This window comes from Haliaeetus albicilla, chromosome W, assembly GCF_947461875.1.
Source record: "Haliaeetus albicilla chromosome W, bHalAlb1.1, whole genome shotgun sequence".
Lineage (NCBI taxonomy): Eukaryota > Metazoa > Chordata > Aves > Accipitriformes > Accipitridae > Haliaeetus > Haliaeetus albicilla.
This window is the reverse complement of record NC_091515.1, coordinates 45,433,582-45,458,612: the sequence shown is the minus strand read 5'-3', so window position 1 is coordinate 45,458,612 and position 25,031 is coordinate 45,433,582. Positions and strand designations below refer to the sequence as shown.

General features: G+C 53.4%; 1 protein-coding gene and 1 long non-coding RNA gene across 2 annotated transcripts in view; both read right to left on the bottom strand.

Moving 5' to 3' along the window:
- The window catches only part of LOC138683551 (uncharacterized), a 312,573-nt gene that overhangs the window by 22,312 nt on the left and 265,230 nt on the right, over positions 1-25,031 (bottom strand). The window lies entirely within an intron of this gene.
- The window catches only part of ATOSB (atos homolog B), a 51,261-nt gene that overhangs the window by 16,713 nt on the left and 9,517 nt on the right, over positions 1-25,031 (bottom strand). The window contains exon 3 of the mRNA XM_069775533.1: positions 891-983. The gene's annotated coding sequence lies outside the window, so the exon portion shown is untranslated. The remainder of the gene's footprint in view (positions 1-890; positions 984-25,031) is intronic.

The window sequence follows — 25,031 nt, the reverse complement described above, 5'->3', positions numbered from 1 at the left end:
AGTCCCTGCCAACCTCAACCCCTCTGTGATTCTGCGTAACCTGCCACACTGCAGCCTGTCCTGGCTGCCCCCCTTACTCACCCCTCTGCAGCAGAACCCCACTCCATTCTGGATTAACTTCCCAGTCCCGCAGGAGGCAGTCATTGGCACAACTAGCTGAAGACACCTGCCAGCCAGGCACCCCCCAGAAATGGTGCGGCTGCCATGGAACGGCTCCCACCATCACAGTGTGCCTCTGAACCTCTGTACCATCCTCTCCAGCTCTTCAGTCTGCACAGCAGCTCTGAGGGGAAGGAAAGGGGGAGACGCAGGGCTGGAGTGATTCAGATGCTTACCAGAAGGGCAGGAGGGTACTGCCTGCCTGCAGGGTCACACAGGCAGAGAAGGCAGCATTGAGGCTTAGCCTCTCCCACCCTCCCAAACCCAAAGGCCACATACATCTAGGCCATCTCAGGCAGTGTTATCACCTTGATTTTCATTTAAACCACAAATACTTTAAGCTAAGCTGTGAACTCTCATACCTTGCTCATATTTTACTCCTCTTTTGCGTGCCTTCCTGTATGAAAACCTGTGCATACGAACAATTCCCTGCTGCTTTTTGGTGACCATTTCATGGCTTGCTTTCCAAGACACTACAGATCAGCAACCTCTGGGCCTCCAGCTAGCTGCTGGTCTCATGTCCACCTCCTGCCCCTTTCACCCACAGCATAGGATGCTTTCTGGCCCTGCAGACAAGGAGAAGAGCTTACAATTGCTTTCTTCCAATAAGAGATGCCCAGCAGGGAAGGCAGAAACTGGGAGCCTGACAGCAACAGCCCTAAGCCATGATGGCCCCCCACCAGCTTCCCCCAGCTCAAAGACAGCAGTCCTTTCATGTGCACAGCACTCACCTGCTCAGAAGTGCCCTTGATGTACAAAGGAGATTTGCAGATGCAACGCAGCTCCCCTGCAGTCATAATCCACCAGCACCGTAGCTTTGATGCCTGGAAGAGGACAAGGAGAGTCAGCCCGGGCAGCAGCTCATGGTGCAACACCTTCAGAGTGGGCAGGAGCCCTCGGGCACCTCCACCCTCAGACCATCTGTTGTAGGGGTAGCCTGTGAGCTTTGCTGGCCCAGGAACCTCCAGGTGAAGGAGGAAACGCTGCCCATCCCTGGGGACCATGCCCATCCCATCTCCCTCCCCATGCAGCCCTTGGCTGGGGGCTCACTGCAGTGGATGTCCAGAGGAATGCTGCCATCTGTCCTGCTGGGCATCCCGACCATGAGTGCTGCTCTCAATCTGGAAACAGCAGGGCCAGGCAGATAGATGAACAAAATCCCTGAAGGGATGCTCAGAGGCACCAAACACCCAAGTGCACCCCCTTTCTGGCACCCTGCAAGTTCTGCATCCTGTCATCTTGCAGGTGGAAAGCCAGCTTCAGCAGGTCACTCACTGTGCTCACCGCCTGACCTTGCCTGCCCCAGGAAATGGGCTGTTCTTTCATTTCATTTCCAATAAGATTTGTAATTAACAGGCACTCATGGCCAGTCCTCGAGAACTGGCCAGCCCAAAAGCCATCGCTGGCAGTGCCAGAACAGAGATGCGACATGCCAGCTCTCAAGGAGCACTCGCAGGAGGGCAAATCAACGCCATAGCATAACAAACCTCTGGCCCAAAGCCTCAACAAAAGCTCTTTGTAAAGATTAGCTTCTCCTGGCACCCCGCATAGGGTCTACACAAAGGCAGGTAGAAAAGCAGCTGTGGGCAGACACCGAGGTGGTAACATGCTGTGCTCTGCCTGCCTGGAAGGTGGAGAGCTCTTCTGCCAGGCTGCTGCTTCCCTCCTCCATCCCTGGGGGAGATTTGTACCATGACTTGTGTGGCACAGTCAACTGATGGGAAGCAAAATCAGCAACCAGCAGCAAGAGTCAGCACGGTGCAGCAGAAGAAAGCCATATTGTCCTAGTTTCAGCTGGGATAGAGTTAATTGTCTTCCTAGTAGCTGGCATGGTGCTATGTTTTGAGTTCAGTATGTGAAGAATGTTGATAACACTGATGTTTTCAGTTGTTGCTCAGTAGTGTTTAGACTACAGTCAAGGATTTTTCAGCTTCTCATGCCCAGCCAGTGAGAAAGCTGGAGGGGCACAAGAAGTTGGCACAGGACACAGCCAGGGCACCTGACCCAAAACGGCCAACAGGGTATTCCATACCATGTGACGTCCCATCTAGTTTAGGAACTGGGAAGTGGGGGCAGGGAATCGCCGCTCGGGGACTAGCTGGGTGTTGGTCGGCGGGTGGTGAGCAATTGCCCTGCGTATCATTTGTACATTCCAATCCTTTCATTATTGCTTTTGTCACTTTATTAGTGTTATCATTATCATTATTAGTTTCTTCTTTTCTGTTCTATTAAACCGTTCTTATCTCAACCCATGGGTTTTGCTTCTTTTCCCGATTCTCTCCCCCATCCCACTGGGTGGGGGGGAGTGAGTGAGCAGCTGCGTGGCGCTTAGTTGCTGGCTGGGGTTAAACCACGACACATATCCTTACTGCACGTGTCCATGCTGGTACAAATATGCAATTTCCTTTATTTCTCCTTCCCACATCCCTCTGCAGTCACGGCCCTTCCTGAATCCTCATGCAGGCAGGCTGAGCCCTTCGCTCCCCAGCGGCAGCTGCCTTTCAGGAGAATGGGTCCATCGGGAGAGGCTGACATGCTGACACCACAAATCCATCCCAGCGGAGACCTCAACATCAGTCACCAGGTGATGCCAGCACTAGCCAGTAATGCACACGTCTAGCACGAGGGGCTGCACCTCATTTTGCCAACCCAGATACTGTCGCCCGAAGCACTGTGCTGGGAAATGCCAGGATTCCCCAGACCACCCCAAAAGTGTCTCCAAGTACACCTTGGGACCTCCTTGTACATCCTCCTGGAGGGCTGCCCGGCAGCCTGGGACGGGGAGCAGCTGGAGCACAGCACTGCTCCTCATGCTCTTGCATGGCACCGTGGTCAGGGGAGGTTCCCTTCCCCCTTCCCCTAGCCTTTGAGGTTTCTCTTGGCTGTGTTTAGCTCTGCCTCCCAGGGCAGCTCCTCCCCACTGAGAGCCCAGCCAGCTCACAGCAGGGCTCAACCTCTTACAGCACCCAGTGGGAGTCCACTGTCCCCCTATAGAGCCAGAGAGCAACATGGGGACCAGGGGCTCCTGCACCCACAGCAGGGATGGGACACAGCACCTGGTCACCTCTAACTTCTCCTCCCCCTGAGCCGGGCACCTCTGGAGCCCTGCTTCTGGCCACCTGGATGGGACAGAGCCAGGTCCAGGTCCTCACCAGCTCAGCTGAGCAGCACAGGTATCTATCCACTGGACACAGCACGTGGGGCTCCATGTGCCCAAGCCAAGGATTCGGCCCCTCCTAAGCCCAAGTGATTGTGATTTTGTCAGTGTTTCAGCCTGTGCTGGTGTTCTAAGATAGGACTTAAAGGGCTTTGCTTGTGGGGGGAAGCCCAGCAAGAGCTCCTCCTGCTCTCTGCCCTGCTCCTGCCAAGATCCCAGGGCCCCTTGATGGTCAGAGGGCAGGAGGGGGCCTGTGGTTTTTCCAGGGTCTCCCAGCACCTGGGTCCAGAGCTATGCCAGGCACGGCTTTCCTCTCTTCCTCCAGCCCAGCGAGGCCTGTGGAAGGGCACTACACTTCAACAGCCACAATACACTCCGTGCCAAAGGACCTGCAGGGAGGGAGCATGTCCCAGGTGCTGGGGCAGAGACACTGCGTTCCCCAGGGACACCAAGCCACCAGACCCTGATGAGGGATGACACAGCCAGGCATGGGGGGGGTCAGGGACTTGACTTACCTACTGGTTACGTTCCTATTAGCACATCCAGGGGGGACCCAGGATTAACAGACTGTGGTCTCAGTCTGGCAGCGACAGAGCAGGACGGTGGGTGAGGAAGGGTCCCTGGCTGGGCTATGCAGCAGCTGTACCACATGCTGGGCTGCAGCCTGCAAAAGGCTCTGTTCCTGTTTTAACTGTACTGTACCAGCCAGAAAGGAAGCGGGATGGGTGCAGGGGCAGCTCTGCCAGCCAGAGGGGCATCTGCCAAGGGGCAGGACAGGCAGAGCCCTTGGAAAGAGGAGCCTGGCAGGGCTGGCAGCATGGCACTGCTGCAAGGAGGAGAGCAAGAGCTGTACCCAAAGGGGCCACGCTTGCCCAGCAGGGATCTATGCGGCTTCCCAGAGCAGCACTGCCAGCCAGTCAAGGGGACATACAAATGGGGAACAAGAGACTTTGGTCTGGGCATTGCTGCCTGGGGCAGAGCACCATGCCTGGCAGCTGGCAGGGCCAAGAGGGGTCCTTGCACCATTTAGACCACAAAAAAACCCAAACTGGCTTTTGCTGCCTTCCTCCCTCCTGCTCCCTCTCCTGGGAAGTGCTAAGGAGACCTTCGCAGCCTCACTGGGGGTGAAGCAGGAACCACACAGCCAGGAAAGAGAGGGGCCATCATTACAATAATCATCCTCAGTACGAGCAGAGCACAAGACAAGAGAAGAAGCAACAGAAACTGCTGGAAACGGACTGCCTGGAGGATAAGTCACAGCTCCATCAGTCCTATCTGAACCCAAGGAGAAGGAAGGAAATCTAACCAGTGGAAGTGCAAACCCACAAGCAACCTGGCACAGGCTAAGAGCAGAGCTTGAGAAGTGCCTGCAGGCAGAAAGTTTCCATCACACCCCTGAAGGATGGTGGCCCCAGCAGCGATGCTGCCACCCAGAGAAGGGTTTCTCCACAGCCTGAGAGATCAGGTGTACCACCATCAGAAGAGAGACAGATGCATGAGGCTGAAGACCACTTCTGCACCATCCCTAGGAGAGGTGGCAATCCTGGAGAAAAGCCGGTTAGAGAGATGATACAGGAGCAAACTGTGCCTGAAGGGAAAGATGACCAGTGTGGATGTGGCTCTGGCACTCCCCTGGGATTCAGGTCATGGAGGAAGAAGCTCACACTTGGTGGAAGCAAGGGAGAGGGAAGGAGGGAGGATGCAGAGGGAGGGAGCATCCTTGCCCCACTGCGAGAGCAAGTGCTGCTCTTGGGGGTCCTCAGGAGGCCTCCTGCCATGCCAGATTTATGCAGCCGCAGAGCCTCACTCAGTGCTGGCCCCTGTGCTGATAACAAGGAGGAAGCCTGAGCCCAGAAGGGAAGGATGGGGCAAGAGGCAGTGCCCATGTTAGGAGCGCGAGCTCCTAGAAACCACCAGAGACAGCTTCTACAGAGACAGATCCAACATCTCCCTCTGCCCTGCAGCACCTGTGTCCAGGAAGCGCTGCTGTTGCCCTTCCTCCCATCCCACAGGAGAGGACGCTGACCGGGTGCAGAAGCCCCCAGGGACAGAGCAGCCCTCCCTGCAGGGTGCCTTGCTGGGGCTCCAGGCTGCAGCAGGCTCCCGAGTGCCCGGCTGCCCTGTGGCTCCCCAGGGGTTGAGGTCTGCCCAGCATGTGGTGCCTCCCCAGGCCCACACGCAGGTGCCATAGGAGGTGATGTGGAGACTGAGCCCTTCTGCTCAGCCGACCCGGGATAACATAATGAAATCTCTCCTGGGAGCTTGGGGAGCTGAAACAGAGCTCCCGGCCCCAGGGGCTTCACCCTGCTCTGTCTGATGTCCTGTGTCTTGGCATGGATTGCTTCCACATACCTTGTCCGGGTGCCTCGCATGCAGGCAGCAACGCTGACAATAGCCTACAGCTGGGAAGGGGGGCTTGCAGGGTCTGCAGGCAGATCCTACTATGCCACCTGTGTATGGCTTTCCCCCATGTCCAACCCCCCCCCGCCAGCCTCCCCTCCATGCATGGCTGCCCCTCTCCCCAGGAAAGCAGTCAAAGAATGAAAAGCAGTTTAAGAACCGGCAGGACAATCAGGCGGGTCTCTAAAGCTGGTAGCATCCCCTGCCCACCTGTAGGGTTCAATTATATGGAACATAGTTACTGGGCCTGAAAGTAGCTCATGGGCGCAAGAGCATTCCAGACGCCTTTAGAAGGCCTTGAACAGAATAAACAAGAAGACAGAAAAAGAAAGATCCCAATTAGAAAAACACAGGTGCGCATTCCACGATAAAGGGAACTTGGCACAAACAACCTCAATTCAGGGGCTTATCTTGACCAATTGGACTGAGACAAGTTTCACATGCTCTAGTTAATATAGCCAATTATGTCCTATGTTTATGCGCGTGTACAGAGTGAGTATAAATAACTGTATCTTATGTTTATACGCATGGACAGTATCGATATAACCAATCACATTTTATGCTTGTGCACGTGGACACCAAATGCTTGCATGCAGCAGCCAATCAAAGCTTCTAAGGAACTTACTTAGAGAATTGTATAAGAATGATCAGCTAGGCTCAATAAAGTGGCGACTTTGATCATCATATTGGTGTCCTGTCGTCCGTCCCCACATGGAATAACCCTACACCCACCCAGCCCAGCAGGCTCAAACCTCGGCAATACAGCCCACAGCTGCCCAGCTCCAGCGTTCAACTGGGAGCCCAGGAAACCTGCAGCAGGCAGGGCAGGGAAATCCCATGCAGCAGCTGCTCACAGGGAGGACAGCCCAGGTTGAGGACAGACCTTTGTTTCTGCCCGTCTGCTCGCTGCCGGAGGAGGAAGAGGGGAGGGGTGGGGGACAGTGGATAACACCCCTAGGAGGGATGTCACAGCCACGTTAATCACTTGGAATTCCAGCCAGCACGGACCCGGGGACTGCAAATATGGGCAGCAAATGGAGATGCTCAAAGCTCTGAAATAATTGGATCCTTTCACAAGAGCCGAGCCCAGAATCCAGCACAGGAATTCAGTCCCCACTGGAAGTCGAGAGATCAAATACATGGAGAGGCAGGGGCAGCACCGGCTCTGCAGCCCCTGGCGCTGCTCTAATCTCAGATGCCTTCTCAGTGGGAGCGATGGTGAGGGAGGACCACAACAGAGAGCCCGAGCCCCCAGCAGAGCCGAGCCGAGGACCGGCCCCTTCCCATCCAACTTATTCCACTTGTGACAAGGTGCAGAAATGCTGCCAATGCGAAAAAGGCTTTAGCGGAGGAAACCAGCAGCCTCAAAGCCCTGCTTGACTGGAGGAACAGCCTACAGAAAGGAGACTCCCGAAGCTGCTGGCTGGCCTCCACAGCCCTGCGAGGGAGATGCCTGGCCCGGCAGGCTTGCCAGCCCACATCACGTTCCCAGTGGGACACACACATGGCACATGTAGGCTCCTGCTTGGTGCCTCAATGGCAATGAAGGCATGGAGGCTTCTGCCAGAAAACAAAGAGGCAGCGGCAGAGCTGGGGGTGGGGAAAACTCTCCACTGCCCAAGAGGATCCCTGCAGAGGCAGTATGATGCTGCTGGGCTCCACCGTTACTACTCACCCCGTGAGCCCAAGGCGGCACCCACTCGCCTGGAGCAGGGAGTCTAGAGGGTGGGTCAGCCCCCGCTCCCCTCCCCAAGGCAGCATGTGGTGGGAAGTGCTGGAGGATGCAAGCCAGGCCCAAGACAACAGCTGGCCACGAGGGGAAAATTCCTCCGGGCTGGCTTTGTTTCATAAAAAGCTGCGTCTTTTCATCTCAGGGTAGCTGGCGTGCGCCACCTCTCCCGGGGGGGGGGGAGGCACAGCCAGCACCGCGCCTGCAAGCTTTACCGCCAGGGGAATTTGCAGAGCCCAACAGAATTGACCTTGCAGCGGCATGACAGCCGCGGCAGTCACCCCGGGGCAACAAAGAAAGCACCCACAGCTTTGCTGCAGCGAAAGCAAGCCCTTGGCCGCCCAGGTGCAGAGACGTGATGGCTGGCTCCCTTCCAGTCCTCCCATCCCTCTCTGGGGCGCGGTGGCCCAAGGGATGGGGACCTCAGCCACTGGATGACCACACAGACCAGCTGCTCCATTCCAGATCTTGCTGCCAACTGCAACCGATGGAAAATTTTCCACCGTTGGAGATTACAAAGTCATGTGCATGTGCAGCTGGTCACAGGATGGCCACGAGAAGCCAAATGGGTCCTGGCAGAGGGGCAGGGACCACTTCTGCTCTGCACTTGCACGACACCTGGGGTCTCCAGCCATGACCAGGGCACCAACGTGCTGCCATGTTTCAAGTTCAATAAGGACATTTGTCCAAGGGAGGCATCCCCCAGGTCCAAGCAGGACTAGACCCTCACCATACTAAGTGATGCATAGATGTTAGCATTAACAGTCCTTTTTATCTGATGTCCCAAGAGGACTGATGCCCTGGGGTTAGTGTCTGCATCAGAGGCCCTGGGGAACCCTATCCTGATCTGTTTAACTCAACCCCAATGGAAAAGCAGTTGCTTACTGTTAACTCCCATCCCGTCAGCTCCCTGTCCCAGGCCATGCGCCACGGGAAGTGTGATCTAACCACGCAGTGTGAACAGCCCAGCCCGCTCTCCGCATCACTACAAGCAGGGTACAGAAACATGAGCCCCTGAAAAGGGGCTCTGGGGGGGATGATGTTTTGCAAGTGGGGAGAAGACAGCACGGCAGTCAGCAGGTGATAGGACCCTTTTTGCTCCCACCTCTGCTGTCTCCTCTCTTCTCCCTCCGGCCACCACTGCATACAGCCACAGCCATCCACAGCCCCATCGTCTCTCCTTACCAAGCCAGCTCCTTCTGTACCCCAATGCCCTGTAGCTCTCCACACTGCCTGATCCTGGATGCACAATCCTTCACCTTCCCCACATCCTTCACATGGCAGCCAGGCTCTGCATCCCCTAAAGCGTGCTCCTTTTCACTCCCACCCCAACCCCATCCTCCTCCACCATCAGACCCTGCCATGTTTACATGCATCCCTGTGCATGTCCCCAATGTCTCCAGCTCTTTACCTGTGCTCTGTTGCCTCCTGATCACTACAGCTCGTACCATAACTTACCCTGGTCTCCCCCCATCCCCAACTGCCACCCACCTACAGCCCTGCCAGCCTGAGTCTCCTTGCACATACCCCACTGATGAGTCCTTGTCCTGGTTTCAGCTGGGATAGAGTTAACTGTCTTCCTAGTAGCTAGTACAGTGCTATGTTTTGAGTTCAGTATGTGAAGAATGTTGATAACACTGATGTTTTCAGTTGTTGCTAAGTAGTGTTTAGACTAAGTCAGGGATTTTTCAGCTTCTCATGCCCAGCCAGCGAGAAAGCTGGAGGGGCACAAGAAGTTGGCACAGGACACAGCCAGGGCACCTGACCCAAAGTGGCCAACAGGGTATTCCATACCATGTGACGTCCCATCTAGTTTAGGAACTGGGAAGTGGGGGCAGGGATTCGCCGCTCGGGGACTAGCTGGGTGTCGGTTGGCGGGTGGTGAGCAATTGCCCTGCGCATCATTTGTACATTCCAATCCTTTTATTACTACTGTTGTCATTTTATTAGTGCTATCATTATCATTATTAGTTTCTTCTTTTCTGTTCTATTAAACCGTTCTTATCTCAACCCACGAGTTTTACTTCTTTTCCCGATTTTCTCCCCCATCCCACTGGATGGGGGGGGAGTGAGTGAGCGGCTGCGTGGTGCTTAGTTGCTGGCTGGGGTTAAACCACGACAGTCCCCGACACCTATCTGGGAGAGCCACAGCAACATCATCTTTCCCTACCTCCTCTGAACAGTCACCAGGGTACCGCAGAGCAGCGGAGAAGGTCCTGGGGATGCTGCATTACCCCAAGCAGCTCCGGACACAGGCATCAAAGCTACACATGGGAAGAGTGCCTGTGGTGGGGAAGGCAGCAAGGATTGTGCATGCAGCATTTACACTGTGGGAACTGCCCGTCCCCACCGCAACCCCTCTTATGATACACTTCCTTTTACTGTAAGAGCCCTCCAAGGGAGGTGCTTGGGCACAGGCACTCAGGCCTCCAGCTCAGCATTACCAAGCTGCAGCCTGCAGATAAGGCTGCAGCAGCTGTGGGGACATTCAGCATCTTTTCCACTCCCCGTGCTAGACATCTACGTGGCACAGGGGGAGGAGATACCACACGCACACACACACATGGCTGTGCACACCCACCCAACTCACCCCTTTCCGGCTGTGATTTAGAAAGTCTCAAGTCTAGCACAGGCCAGAGCGGTGACATGGGCTGTAAGGGTGAGGCTTTGTACATCTTTGTAAAGAGCTGGACACATCCAGGGCTACTGGAGAGAAAGAGCATTTCCACCATGAATTCAATGTCCTGCGCCTTGTCAGGGAAAGGGAAAGTCTTTCCTTCCAGTAGAACTGAAGATGAGAGAGAAACACCCTGCTGGCATCAGGAAAAGGGTGTCATAGCTGTCACCTGAACACTCATACTGTTTCCTGTAATGGAAGCAAACACACGAGCATGCAAGCCCCTTTGAAGGGAAACAAGGGGGTAGGAAGGACTGGTGTGTCCAACTGCAGGTATACCCATATGCAGGGCAGTGGGAGGCACAGCCCAGCAGCCCAGCTCCTATTTCACCCCATGGAACCAGAAAACGTCCTGGTCCACATGCCCCAAACCACCTACAGGGTCCTGCTGACAGCAGAGCCCTCTGCCTGGTGCATCTGCCACCCCCTCCACAGGGGCTGGGCTCCTATAGGGCTGCCAGGGCTCCGAGCAATGCACACGGCCGAGGATGCCCTCGGGATGGAAGGGGGCACCCACCTGAACCCCGGACATTGCATAGAGATGGTAGCATCAAGGAAGCCAAGGCTTGACTGGTGCTTCACATCAGGTGGAGGCTGGAGAGGACCTGCCTTTGGGGCTAACTGGCAAGTGCAGCCTGCAGGGACTACGCAGCACTGGGGCACCAGCATATCAGCATCCTCCATCTTCACACAAGCGACAGTAAACAGGGACAGGCTCAAGACACAGCTGCATCCCCAGACAACCCTCCTGAGCAGGACATGAGCCCCCACATCAGTCCTTGCAAGACACCAAGGCCCCTGTGCAAACTCTGCTTGCTGTTGCTGCTGCAGCCCATGTTTTGCTGTGCTGCTTCCGTGGGAACACACAAAGCTCAGAGATCTCAGAAACCAGCTTAACCATGGCAACCAGGTCCAAAACACCTTCAACTCTGGTGGCAGCTGTGCTGCTGGGGACACAGATGTCCCCCCAGATCTAGCCTTCCTAGGGAGACAGAGCCTGTGAGAGACCCAAGAGCTCTCCACGAACTACCAGGAGCCAGCTCGTCCCTGGCCACACAGCGATTTACCCATGCAACTGAAAACAGACCCCAGAGGCCTCTTAGCTCAGACCACCAGACCCTGCTGCTCTTGATGCGTGCAAGTGTTGTAACAGGGATATTCAAGTAACGCAACAGTGCCCAGAGCAGTATTGAGTAACAAGCAGACTGCTGGGGGAAGGTAGAGCGCACAGTGCTCTGACAGAGACAGCAGCCCAGCATCAACGAGCCTAAGGGAAAGGCTGAGAGGAGCAACTTGAGAAGGGATCTGGGGACAAACACAAGCTCATGGGAACGTCCTAGACCTTGAAAACCCACATAAAAGCATCTGGGGAGCTTAGACATCCTCCCAGCCTCTGCTGGACAGGGAGGCAGATGTAGCTACCACTGCGGGTCAGCTCTGCCCAGGAGCCATGGCTACATGCAGCCCCCTTTGCTCTGGTTTGTTACTCTTGCAGATGGGATGGGGCAAATGCTAAAAACCCTTTGAGCACTTACACACCGGACACAGGCTTCTGCAGCATCAGGCACCAGGGTCAAAGCTTGGAGACTCAATAAATTGCAGAGCGAAGTTGTTTCTGAAGACAAGGCTGATGAGGCTGCCAGCAGCCAGCCTTGCAGAAGGACAGGATCATGAAAAGAGTAGCCATGAGAATAAAAGGCTAGCAAAGAAACAGAAAATACTGGGAGCAAGTAATTCTTTCCAAACAGTCCTTTGGGCTCATCTCGGCCTTGATCTGCTCGGGGTGGTCAGGCAGCTGGAGCCTTTAAAAAGGCTACTGGTGACTTGCCCCACAATTGCCACTGTCTCTGGGACAGGCACTACAGGGAAGATAAACCTGGAGCCCTTCCAGCTGGAGGGCTTGGGGCCAGTGTCCTCCCCAGCCTCCCAACAATGTGAGCACCCTCCTACAGATCAGAGCTCTGCACTGCTAGCAGAGCAGGGCAGATGGTTTATCGCTCTGTGCTTTACTGCCAATGGGCTTTTTGTGCTCACGCAGGGAGGGAATAACACGGTCCTCTGGAGAGATGGCTAAGATAGGTGGGGGTAAAGCAATGAGCTGGGCAATGCTAAGGCAGTGCCTCCGTCCCCCGGCACTGCTAATACCATACGGATGAGAGACAAACCAAGCCAGGAGAATGGGATGGACACAGCAACCCCCCAAACCCTCCATTCACCTACAAGCTGGTCAGTCCAACGGGCCATAAGCTGCTGCATTGCCAAGCACCCTGAGAACTGCAGAACAACACATGTAGGAAGGGACCTCAGGGGGTTTCAGTCCAGTCCTGCTCAGAGTGGGGCCAACCTTGAGCAGGTTGCTCAGGGCCTGCCCCTGGAGGTTTCCAAATGTGGAGACTGCCCCCCCTTCTCTGGGCCCTGCTCCAGAGTCTAACTGCCCTTGTGAGGAAATACTTTTCCTAATATCTAATTGGAATTTCCCTTTTGTGCTGTTGTCTCTCATCCTGTCCCTGGGCACTTCCCAGGGGAGCCTGGCTCCAGCTTCTCTCCAAACCCACATCAGGCAGCTGCCAGCAGCGGTGAGAGCCCCCTTTGCTGCCTTCCCTTTCCCAGGCTGTACAAACCCACCACTCAGCCTCTGCCCCTGATGTGCTGCAGCACACCAGCAGCCCCATGGCAGGGCTAGAGCTCCAGGGCATCTCTGGAGAGTGCTGGAGCCCATTAGTCTCCATCCTGCCCAGCCAAGGGTGGCACCAGGGAGGACAGGAGGTACCTGCGGCCAGCCCCGAGCAGCAGACACCTTGTGGTGGTTTAACCCCAGCCAGCAACTAAGCACCATGCAGCTGCTAACTCACTCCCCCCCACCCAGTGGGATGGGGGAGACAATCAGAAGGGTTAAAGTGAGAAAACTTGTGGGTTGAGATAAAGACAGTTTAATAGGTAAAGCAAAAGTCACATGCACAAGCAAAACAAAACAAGGAATTAATTCACTACTTCCCATTGCCAGGCAGGTGTTCAGCCATCTCCAGGAAAGCAGGGCTCCATCATACGTAACGGTTACTTGGGAAGACAAACGCTATAACTCCAAACGTCCCCCCTTCCTTCTTCTTCCCCCAGCTTTATATACTGAGCATGACTTCATATGGTCTGGAATATCCCTTTGGTCAGTTGGGGTCAGCTGTCCCGGCTGTGTCCCCTCCCAACTTCTTGTGCACCCCCAGCCTACTCGCTGGTGGGACAGTGTGAGGAGCAGAAAAGGCCTTGACTCTGTGTAAACGCTGCTCAGCAATAACTAAAACATCCCTGTATTATCAACACTGTTTCCAGCACAAATCCAAAACATAGCCCCATACTAACTACTATGAAGAAAATTACCTCTATCCCAGCCAAAACCAGCACACACCTGCACACCTTGGGGATGTTGAAAAAAAGAGACTCACCACAACACTGAGACGAGTGGGGGCTGTTTTCATTCAAGTATTTGATCCTTGCTCTGGTTGGTAGCGATACCAAGTACCTACTTTGGTGCCTGCTGCAACATACTTAGGCTATCCTGAGCCAGGAGTCCCAAGTACCTGCTCCAAGAAGTTTGGCCCTAAATACAGAGAACTTTGGATTCACTGCTGTGGCACCGATACCAGGCCTACCTCCATCATGCCCACGGGGGACCTGTCCTCAGGAGCGACAAGCAGGACCATCAGGAGTCAAACTCAGAAGAGACCAGCTGGGCTAGATGGAAACTCAGCAGCCCAGAGCAGGTTCCTGGATGAGGGAAGCAGCCATCCATGATCCCCCCCAAGCACCCCCCGGGATCTGCAGCAGAGCCCAGATCACACAAGGGATTTCAGAGCCAACAACCAACCGTGCCCCCAGATCTGCGCATCGTCCCTGTCCCAGCTCTTCCCCCACACTGTGTTCCCTCAATCCAGAGCTATCTGTTTATCCCTCTCTGCTCCAGCAGGGATCATTCATTTTTCCATCCTCTCCCTGCTCTCTCAGAGCAGAGGGGAAGGTTACTGGGCAGGATCCAACCAGGACAGAGACCTGCTCAGCTTGCCCAGGGCTGGCTGGACACCCCACTGCCTCCTGGTGTTACAAATATTCTGATAAGTTAAAATTTTATATAAGCTGGGTTTGATCAAAAGGTAAAGATTGTAGAATATAGGGGTTTGAAGCTCGTAATGTAGTCATCGAAACTTAGGAACATACAAAATGTGCTGTATACAATCATAAGAAAATAAGTATTGTCTAAAATTAGTTAACCATAGAAACTTCGACCGATTTGTTAGTTTGTAGTGTTTTGTCCTAAGGAACTAAGAGAGATCGTTATGGACCTTAGTTCTGTTGCTTAGAAACCCCACTTTGATCAAGATCCCAGTTAGTGGAATTAAGTAAGATTAACCAATGAATGTTTTAGTATAAGAATATTGATAAGGTGGTGTGACTGAGGGCCAATCACTAGAAACGTTAAATTCAAGAATTAACATTGAATGTACTTTTATGTAAATCTAATACATGATGGTGAAAATCGTACTGCGCAGAATCACATAAGAGAGGTCAACTATCGGACAAAGTGAGGAAGACTATGGAAGACCACCAGAGACTTCACCACGCCTGCGTAAAGGGACATTTACATATGCTACTGATTTATCGGACAGTTGATGATTATGTATGACATTTCCCAGAAATTTAGTGAATATGTATAACAGGTGTGTATTTAACCTGCATGATTAAACCAGACAGGTGCACACACTAGGTGGAGTGATCCCCTGTGTGCCCAGCACTGCAATAAAGAAGTGCCTGCTTCTTAACTTCTCATTGCTGTTAAGGAGTTTTATTCTGGATTTCAGCAACACTGGGGACAGGGATCCACCCCATGCACCTGAGGCTGGGATACCTGGTCACCACACTTCTCCCTTGTGGTGCTAGTCTTCGGTCCCTCCTGAGAAAGCCTCAGCACAGAGGATGCCCCAGTCCCCTCTGGGACAGCAACGTACCTATGGCTGGAGGAGATGCAGGCAGAGAATGAGTTCGGCACGTGGCCGAGATGGATCCTGGCCCATTCCCACTGCTCTGCTGCCCAAGCCACAGGCTCTGCCTCCACCTCCTAAGCCCTGCAGCTTTCCCAGCTCCCCTCCAGCACCCTCACCCCATCACCTGGAGGACCCAGCATGGGCTGCCAGGCCCTTGGGCTCCCTTAAAGCCCAGCCCTGGGAGAGCACCTGCCCTCTGCTTCCTGCTGACTCATTCCCCTGTGATTCACCCCCTCCTCCTGTCTGACTCACCCATTCTGCCACAGCCCTGTACATGCAGGAGTGGACGCGTGTGTGTGTGAGTGTGTGTGTGCACAACCTGGCCGCAGTCATCAGGGCAATGCCACAAACTCTGCAAGGCAGCAAACCGGGCAGGGAGCCTGGCTGGGCTGTGCCAAAGCCCTTGTCTCTCGAAGCACCCAGTGGCAGGAGGGGTAGAGATGACGCCACTGGCTCAAGTCCATTGCAGGGAGACAGGGTAGAAAGGCAGGCTGGGAGCACTGCCGTGTGCCAGCACTGCTGAGATAAGGAGTGATGCTGGGGGAGGGCTTCTTCCAGGCTCCAAGGCTGCCTTCCAGGCAAACCTGTTTGTTTTATCAGCCCTCTGGCAGCCTGACCCCCACTGCTGGCTGTGGGAGGGTTACCTGGCGCTACCACAGTTCATATCTGCAGGTGAGCTGTCTGCCAACTAACCTGCCTTTGGGTACAGCCAAACATGCCCCTCCAGGCTACCCCCGGCTGTGCCTCTTCCCAATTTGACTCTCCAGGGTGGAGAGCTTCCTGGAAGCCAGGAAGGGATTTCTTCTAAGAATGGCTATGGTCACTTGGCATCAGCTAGTGCCACTGCCCTTGCAGGGCCTACAGGCTTGGCCAGTTCCTGAATGTGGACAGGACAAGCTACACACATGATGCTATGTATACATGTCCTCTGCAGGCTGCTTCTCAGACTAGCAATTCCCCTAATGCTAGGGGCTGAAGCTCAAACAGGCTTTTCCCCATGTCCTTTCCCTTCACCTTCCCCCTGGCATCACCCCTTTCCAGGGGCTCTCTGGCTAAACTCAGCCTCCTTCTTGGAGGGGACCAGAGCAGACAGAGGTGATAAGAGGAAGATCACACACTGTGGCTGTGCTGGAGCCCAGCGACAGCTGTGGCGCAAGCCTCCCAGCTGGCAAGTGGCTCTGTGTACCAGAGTACATCCATCTGTGCCAAAGAGTGTGCAAGAGTGCCATCACGCACAGAAGTCTGCACAGCACACCCAGGTGCGGACCTGCGCCTCTCCCTGCAGCAGCCTCATGGCTGGAGGATCCATTTCTTGTTGACTACCAGAGAAAATTACTGGGATCAGACACAGGCTCTTCTGTCACCCTTTCCTCTCCACATCCCATGGGTCAGTGTCATGCTGACAAGGGGCTCTGGTCCTTTCCACCCAGGAATGCTTGGCCAGCTGCAGCATTTTTGCCTATAGTCACACACAGGTTACTCAGGACAAGCCTTGCTGGTACTGCAATAGGACAAGTTGGTCGAGCATCATGTCCCCAGCAGGGACACACAGTCCCAGCCAGGTCAGGAGGCCCTGCCACCTGGGAATTAAGGCCAGACTAAACCATCCTTTGACCAGGGAGAGAGGGATAATGTTTTGGGCTGGGATGTCACATATTTAACAGGGACAAAGAATGATTTTCTGCCAAAGCTCAGGACTGTATGTCAGAGCTGCTAGTTTTTCCCTGGATTTTTACACTCCTGATCCTCACCATGTACGCACAGAGCTTTTCTCCCTTCTCAGGGCAAAGAAAACCAAGATGCGAGTCACACAGGGTCCCATGGGTACCAGCAGCTTCCCCTGCACATCACCCTCCTCTCATCAGGATGCTTCAGTCCCCGGGGTCCCTTCTAGGGAGGCAGGGTGGGAGATCCATAGTGCTCACCGTGTGTCATCAGCAAGGTCAAAGGCAGAGCCAACACCATAGTCACAGCGTCACCGAGGTCACAGCATTGGGCAAGCGTCTGAATGAAATTCAGCAGCCACCAGCAGGACAAGCCCATCAATTAAATGCACATGCTAAAATCAGCCTGTCACCAGTGAAAAGATGGGCTTCCCTACAAGCTCTGGGAGACCCTGACAGAGCAGCGATAACCTACTGTTTTGGGTTTGTGTGGCAGGGTTTTGGTAGCGGGGGAGGGGGCTACAGGGGTGGCTCCTGTGAGAAGCTGCTAAAAGCTTCCCCGGCTCCAAGTCGGACCCGCCTCTGACCAAGGCCGACCCAATCAGTGATGGTGGTAGCACCTCTGGGATAACATATTTAAGAAGGGAAACCTGCGGGGGGGGGAGATGATTGGAATGTGAGAAACACCTATGCAGACACCAAGATCAGAGAAGAAGGAGGGGGAGGAGGTGATTCCCCTGCAGCCTGTAGTGAGATGGCAGGCTGTCCCTCACAGCCCATGGAGGTGAATGGTGGAGCAGACACCCACCTGCAGCCCATGGAGGACCCCACGCTGGAGCAGTCAGATGCCCCCAAAGATGGCTGTGACTCCATGGGAAAGCCCACGCTGGAGCAGCCTGTGCCTGAAGGACTGCAGCCCATGGGAGGGACTCCATGCTGGAGCAGGGGAAGAGTGAGGAGTCCTCCCCCTGAGGAGGAAGGAGCAGCAGAGACAATGTGTGATGAACTGACCCCAACCCCCATTCCCCGTCCCCCTGCGCTGCCTGGGTGGAGGAGATAGAGAAAATCGGGAGTGGAGTTGAGCCCGGGAAGGAGGGAGGGGTGGGGGAAGGTGTTTTAAGATTTGGTTTTACTTTCCATTATCCTTGTTTTGATTTGATTGGTAGTAAATTAAATTGATTTTGTTTCTTCCCCAAGCTGAGTCTGGTTTTTGCCTGTAACCATAATTGGTAAGCAATCCTTCCCTGTCCTTGTCTCGACCCATGAGCTTTTCTTTATATTTTCTCCTCCTCATCCCACCAGGGCTGGGGGGGAGGAGTGAGCGAGTGGCTTCGTGGTGCTTTGTTGCCAGCTGGGCTTGAACCATGACACCTACGTGAGCTCTTAGACAAGGCCAGCTCTCTGCCGTAGCCCCCAGCAAAGGGGAAGCTGAGGGATGTGCCCTACATCCAGTTAGAGCAGCTGGGGACTGCTCTGATTTGAGCCAGACAGTGATGATTTCCTGACAGCCTCCCATTTGTGACTAACAGAGGGGTAACACCCCATCTGCAACACCCCCCTCCAGCCAGGCTGGGGGGAAGAGCGGAGAGGAGACAGCTAAATTGCTCTTGCTTCTGACACCTCTCCCACACCGAGGGGATCCCTTGCAACTGCCTTGTGTTCCCCTTCTGCAGCCCAGGTGGCTAAGAAAAGTGGCAGAGCATCCCTCCAAAGTACAGTGACAAGACCTTGCTGCCTTCAAATAGCATGTTTCAGGTCAGCAAGCTGGGAACTATCCTCAGAGAGGTGCCAGTTTACTCACCCACCTTTACATCAGTGGCATGCTTCTGTTATCAATTAATATGTATAATATGATTGAAATAACCAGGGAGCTGCTAAAGTCCTGTGTACAACCCCCATCAGTTAATATTTTAAATAGGGAAACAATAACTAGACATGATTTAGGGTTTAGGAACTAACTACTAGACAATGGGGCTTTATGTTTATGTCAGAAAAGGTAATGGATTATGGTCTGGTCAATAAACCTTGAAGAATCGCTTGGAACTGCCAAGATTAGGGAAGAAGTAGGCAAAAGATAATTCCTACAGGGGGAGATTGCGACCACCGACTCATTGACCACCTACTCAAATGATACCACCTACTCAAAAGAAGACAATGAAGGAAGAAGACAGAGTCTGCGCACTAATTTACATGAGGGGTGAAGAAGAAAGAACCAATCATTAAGGAAAATAACAATGAATATGTATTAGTTAAGTGTATAAATGTGAGGATTTTTGAGACAAGGGTGTGCTGTCTTGAGACAGGCACCCATTCATCTGCATCAATGAAATTAATTTGAAAATACCTTGACTCTGTGTTATTGGCTTGCACACTGGGTAAACGAACCCTGTTTGTGGGACAACACTTCTCCAGCAGAGGTGATGCCAGAAGGCAGGATGAGAAGAGAGGATTTGGGGCAACAACAGATGAATAAGTTCAGGCTTTCTCAATGTGGATGCTAAGCAGCAAGAAATACACAAAGTTGATGCTTTTGCTGAAACGGTTCCTGGTTACAAGAGCAGATACACGGAGCATGACTGTCAGAACAGGCCATCTACCAAGGTGAAAAGAGGATGTTACGGTTTCTGGGAGCCCTGAACCAAGCCTTCCATTTCTGGGTTCTCCTTCTCACAGTGTCTCTGTGTTCCCTACAGTTCTCCCTTCATGGTGCTTGAAAAAGTAGAGCAGCCCCAAGGCTGCTAACTTAGGTGGTGGCTGCAGTGACCCAGTGCGAGTCCTGGTGCCCAGGACTCATGGAGTATTCCCTGGGACCAGCTTTCATGTCCTAGACAGAGCCCAATGAAGCATCAGCCCTTTGTTCCAAAAATCACATCCAAGGTCATCTGATCCAATGTAAGGACCAGATGTGGAATTTCTTTAAATAAAAGCTTAGATGAGCCCATGCCAGGGGATGAAGCTGAATGGCCAAGTACCTGCTAACCCAGCCTGAAAGTTTTAAGGACTAAACTGCCTTTTCTGGTCAGTAACACAAATCCAAGTTTGCTAAAATTGGAAAGCCCACCACGTGGTTCGCAGCTGGCACTCACCCTTCCTGCAAGCTGGAAACCCCTATTGTCTCAGCAGCCCTGATCAGCCCCCCATCGTTGGCAAGGGGATACTCTTGTTGACTCAGCACATCCTGCAGCCCTCTGTACAAGTCCTGGGTGGGCTGGCTGGCTGGCTGATCCCATCCGAAGCTCAGCATGAAAACTAGCTGTGTCCTCTTTCCACCTTGCTGTGGGAAGGGAAACAGAGGTTTCTGCCATCCATCCCTTCCCTAGCTCCTTTTGCTGGCCCCTCTGGTGCTGTGCCCTGCTGTTACAGAGGCTCACACAATCAAATCCAACAGGTGTTAAAACTCAGATTTATTCTTCAGTAAAAAGTTAGTTAGAACTCTGATAACACTTCAGTGTACCTGGCACATCTTGATTGGTCAGTTCAATTTTCAACCTGCAGCCTCTAGGGCTTGGGTTTTTTTTCCTCTCCTCCCTGCCTGGAGAAGTTTCATTTCCTGGGGGGGGGGGGGGGGGGGAGTGGGGGGGGGGGGGGTGTGCTGCCACACCCACAAAGCACCCTGAGCAGACAATACTAAACAGAGGGGCCAGGTAAGCAGCTAGACTTGGGCTTTCCTGCTTAACTACATATGAAAAATCCAGTTTTACCCTGGGCATGCATTGAAAAGCCAACTTCCGTCTTCTGTCAAGGCAAAATGTGCCTGCAGGCACCCAGGACTGTGTCCTCTTCTGCATTTTGGAGAGATCCCCCCTTGCAGGCATTGCCTTTTACTGTCTGCAGCCTTCACCAGCTCAGAGCAGGTCGGAGAGGCCCAAGTGCTGGCTACACCAGTGATGCTGCAAATTCAGGTGCCGTGTGTTGGGGTAGCTGCAAACGTGATATGGAGGGAAAAAACAAAGCCAAACCACTCAAAAATCCCAGGGCAGGTGGCCTGCACAAAGCCTACAATCCTGGCCTCCTGGCTCCCAGCCTTGTGTTAACATACATTCACCTCAGGATACAGTTTCAGTTTTCACTCTGGTCTTAAAGCTCCCCTTGAAGTTGCTCTCACTAACTTTCTGTATTGGTTTTATGTGGCAAGGTTTTGGTAGCGGGGGGGGGGGTACAGGGGTGGCTTCTGTAAGAAGCTGCTGGAAGCTTCCCCTGTGTTCGAGAGAGAGCGAGCCCATACCAGCTGGCTCTAAGACGGACCCGCCGCCGGCCAACGCCGAGCCAATCAGCGATAGTGGTAACGCCTCTGTGATAACATTTTTAAGAAGGAAAAAAGTTGGGACAGTGAGAAACAGCCCCCGGAGAGAGGAGTGAGAACATGTAAGAGAAACAACCCTGCAGACACCAAGGTCAGTGCAGAAGGAGGGGGAGGAGATGCTCCAGGTGTCGGAGCAGAGATTCCCCTGCAGCCCATGGGGAAGACCATGGTGAGGCAGGCTGTCCCCCTGCAGTCCAGGGAGGTCCACGGTGGGGCAGATATCCACCTGCAGCCCGTGGAAGACCCCACGCCAGAGCAGGTGGGTTCCCGAAGGAGGCTGTGACCCCGTGGGAACCCTGTGCTGGAGCAGGCTCCTGGCAGGACCTGCGGATCTGTGGAGAGAGGAGCCCACGGAGCAGGTTTTCTGGCAGGACTTGTGACCCCGTGGGGGACCCACGCTGGAGCAGTGTGCTCCTGAAGGACTGCACACTGTGGAAAGGACCCATGCTGGAGCAGTTCGTGAAGAATTGCAGCCCGTGGGAAGGGCCCACATTGGAGAAGTTTGTGGAGGACTGTCTCCCATGGGTGGGACCCCACGCTGGAGCAGGGGAAGAGTGTGATGAGTCCTCCCCCTGAGGAGGATGAAGCGGCAGAAAATAACGTGTGATGACCGTAAACCCCATCCCTGTCCCCTTGTGCCGCTGGGGGGGCTTGGTGGAGAAATCCGGGAGTGAAGTTGTGCCCAGGAAGAAGGGAGCGGTGGAGGGAAGGTGTTCTGAGATTTCGTTTTATTTCTCATTACCTCACTCTGGTTGATTTGTAATAAATTGAGCTAATTTTCCCTAAGCAGAGTCTGTTTTGCCCGTGATGGTAATTAGTGAATGATCTCTCCTGTCCTTATCTCGACCCGCAAGCTTTTTGTTATATTTTTCTCTCCCCTGTCCAGTTGAGGATGGGGGAGTGATAGAACGGCTTTGGTGGGCACCTGGCGTTCAGCCAGGGTTAATCCATCATACTTTCACAATCTCTTTTCTTTCTGCCTCACTTTCAACAGGGACCTCGACTGCTGCTGCCTCCCAGCAAAAGGATCTCCATGACCCTTGTAATTCAACACACTGGGAAAGGCTCTCTATTCCTATCCACAGACCTTAAAAGCCCTCTTTGTTCCTGCTACAAACCCTACCCCACGACTGTGGCTTAACCCTTGGGGCACTGCCTCAAATAAAAAGTGCTTCATAGAAGCAAGGCAGGTTACAACATCCATGGGAAGGTGGACCTACCCTCTACCTACAAAAGAGCTGTGCTGACAATCTGCTGGTGGCTTGCAGGAGGCATCGGATACACACAAGGTGGGGGGGACGTGTCTTTGACCATCTTCATCCTCAGTACAAACAACTACCAAGCTATGTGGGGACCCTGTACCCCACACTGCTGCAGCAATGTGGGCATGGGTAGGGCTTGCAACTCTTTATAGTCTCCTGGTCTCACTCTGCCTGTCCTCAGTTCAGCAGGTTTATTACAAAACATGCTCCACGCAGGCAGATTCAGGGCCACAAGGAAGAGGGGTGAGGAAGGAAGCAGGTGGGAACCGGCACTCCCCTCACCACTCCTTCAAGGACTCCTCTGCTCCTGCCCCCAGGCACAGCCATTGCTCCATGCCCAGATGCAAAGCAGAGACAGCAAGGGATGCCACGCTGTTACCACCATAGCCTGCGTATAGGCGAGAGCGCAGCAACAGCACTCCTGACTCTTGCCTTGTCTGAGATAAGCTCAGACCCACATCCCGAGCAGCAGCCCATAAGTCACATGTTGGAGGAAGCAGGGCCATGGGACTGTCCGTAATCATACACCCTGCACGTGGGGATGCAGAGGGGATGGAAGGTGCAGCCAGCCCTCCCTGCCCTAGCAGGATCCCTGGCACAGGAGAAGGCAGTATGGAGCAGGGCTGCTTTGCGGCACCCAAAAACGCCAGCCCTGCAGCACCCCAAAATGCCAGCTCCACAGCAGACAGAGCAGGCTTGTACTGCTGCACCCTGAAACACCACCTTGCAGCACCCTAAACTGGCATTTCCTACCAGCTGCTGCAACTTTCCCTCTGCCCCTTATCGGTCCCGCTCCGCCCCTCCCTGTTCCCCAGGCCACAGGGAAACTGAGTGAAGGTGTGCTGCCCCTGCCCCAGGGAAGGGGAGTGGGTGAACAGCCCCCAGCACCAGACAGAGTGTGGGGAGTAGGGTAAGAACAGTACTGCCACCTCTGAAAACCTCAGTGATGGGGAGATGGTGTCTTTATCTCTCCCCATCGCTGGGGTTTTCAGAGGTGTCCTGTGCTAAGCAACTATCTGAATCACGAGCCTCCTCTGTTACCACCTCTCTTGAAACAGAAGCTGGCCCCACTCTGCTGCCGGCCATACAGACTGCACTCAGCTCTGCTGGGCTACATCTGCCCCACGGACTGACCCACACGCTCTCTGGCACCAGAGGGGATGGGGACATGCAGGGCTCTGCACCAGATGCACGTAACTTAGTAGGGCCCAGAAAAGAAAGGTAATGCCACATAGGAACCAAATTAAAGACCCAGATACAGCATTATAAAACAGAAGAGTGCCCTGGCTCCCAAAAGGCTGGTAGGGGACTGGACTTTTCCTTGAGAGCAGAATGTTGCATTCTTTACTTTAAAAGCTTTGTGCATTTGAGTAGAGACTTGGATTCTCTGGTCCAGCTCTAGGAGCTGATAAGTTTCCAGGTACTGCCCTCAGCCTCTCTGTTTTCACCACACTCCTCCAAAAGCCCTTTGGGGCCCTGCTCACCAGTTAAGCCTTCCCAGGACCAGGTCCTACCTACAGCCCCTGCTCTAGCTGAGCACAGCAGTGCTCCCCCACGCCAGCATCCTTTAAAATCCCTAGGTCTGGTGCCATAGTAGCAAATCACCACCTATCTACCTTGTAGGCAGAGAAACTAACAATAAAGATTTGTTCATTCAGGCTCCAGTTCAGACATCTCACTGATGTTATTAAAGTTATTTCTTTACAGCATTTGTCAAGATTGCAATGAGGTTAAGAACCCAGCATTGTCCAGTTCAACTGGGTCACTGAATGGGAAAGCAGAGCTCATGCTGCGAGAAGATGCACAGCTGTCATGCACTGCTCATCTGCAAATCTCCTGGCATCTTTCCCCAGTCTCATGTCTCTTGGTTGCCTTGCTCCACCTTCCTGGGGACTCTCTGAAAACAGACCCTTTCACCCCTCTCCAGGGAAGCAAGTTCAGGTGGTATTTGCTGTTGTTGTTATGCAAAGTATAACATTATTGCCAATATCCTTGCCCCAACTCTATCTCCCAGGACAACATAATAGTAGATTAAATTCGTTATCCTCTATCACTTTATGGCACAATCTTTTCATTTCTCTCTTAACACACATCTGAGATGTATCGAGTTTCAGGCAGGCTCACTACAAAGGAAATTCCCTGCTCTTTCCTTACAAGGATTTGTACAAGCAATACCTTTTCTTTTTGGTAGCAAAAAAGCCCAACCCAAACCAATTTAAAAAAAACAACAACAAAAACCCAAACAAAACAACACACACAAAAAAACACTTGGAGGTTCACTTAAAGACAGAATTTGACTTTTCTTTCCAGACCACCACTTTGGTCAGACCTTTCCTGGGCTCTGGAGGGCAGTATTCTCACTACTGGTCACACTGGTGCAGCTCCATCAGCAACATTTGGAGTTGTGTAGTAAGGAAACTTTCAAGGGTGAGATACCTTTTCCTTCCCAGAAGCAACCAGCACATGAACACAGGCATTTCCTGGTAAACTGCTCCTCCTTGCTTCCAGCCTCTGCTACAGGGCTGGCCTCTGATAGCAGCCTTCCTACCAGAAGCACCACTGCATTTTGCTCAGTTACTCTAACAGTATGATACTGTAGGGAAACAGAATTAAACAGAGCTGTAATCTATAATAAATCATTCCTACTGAG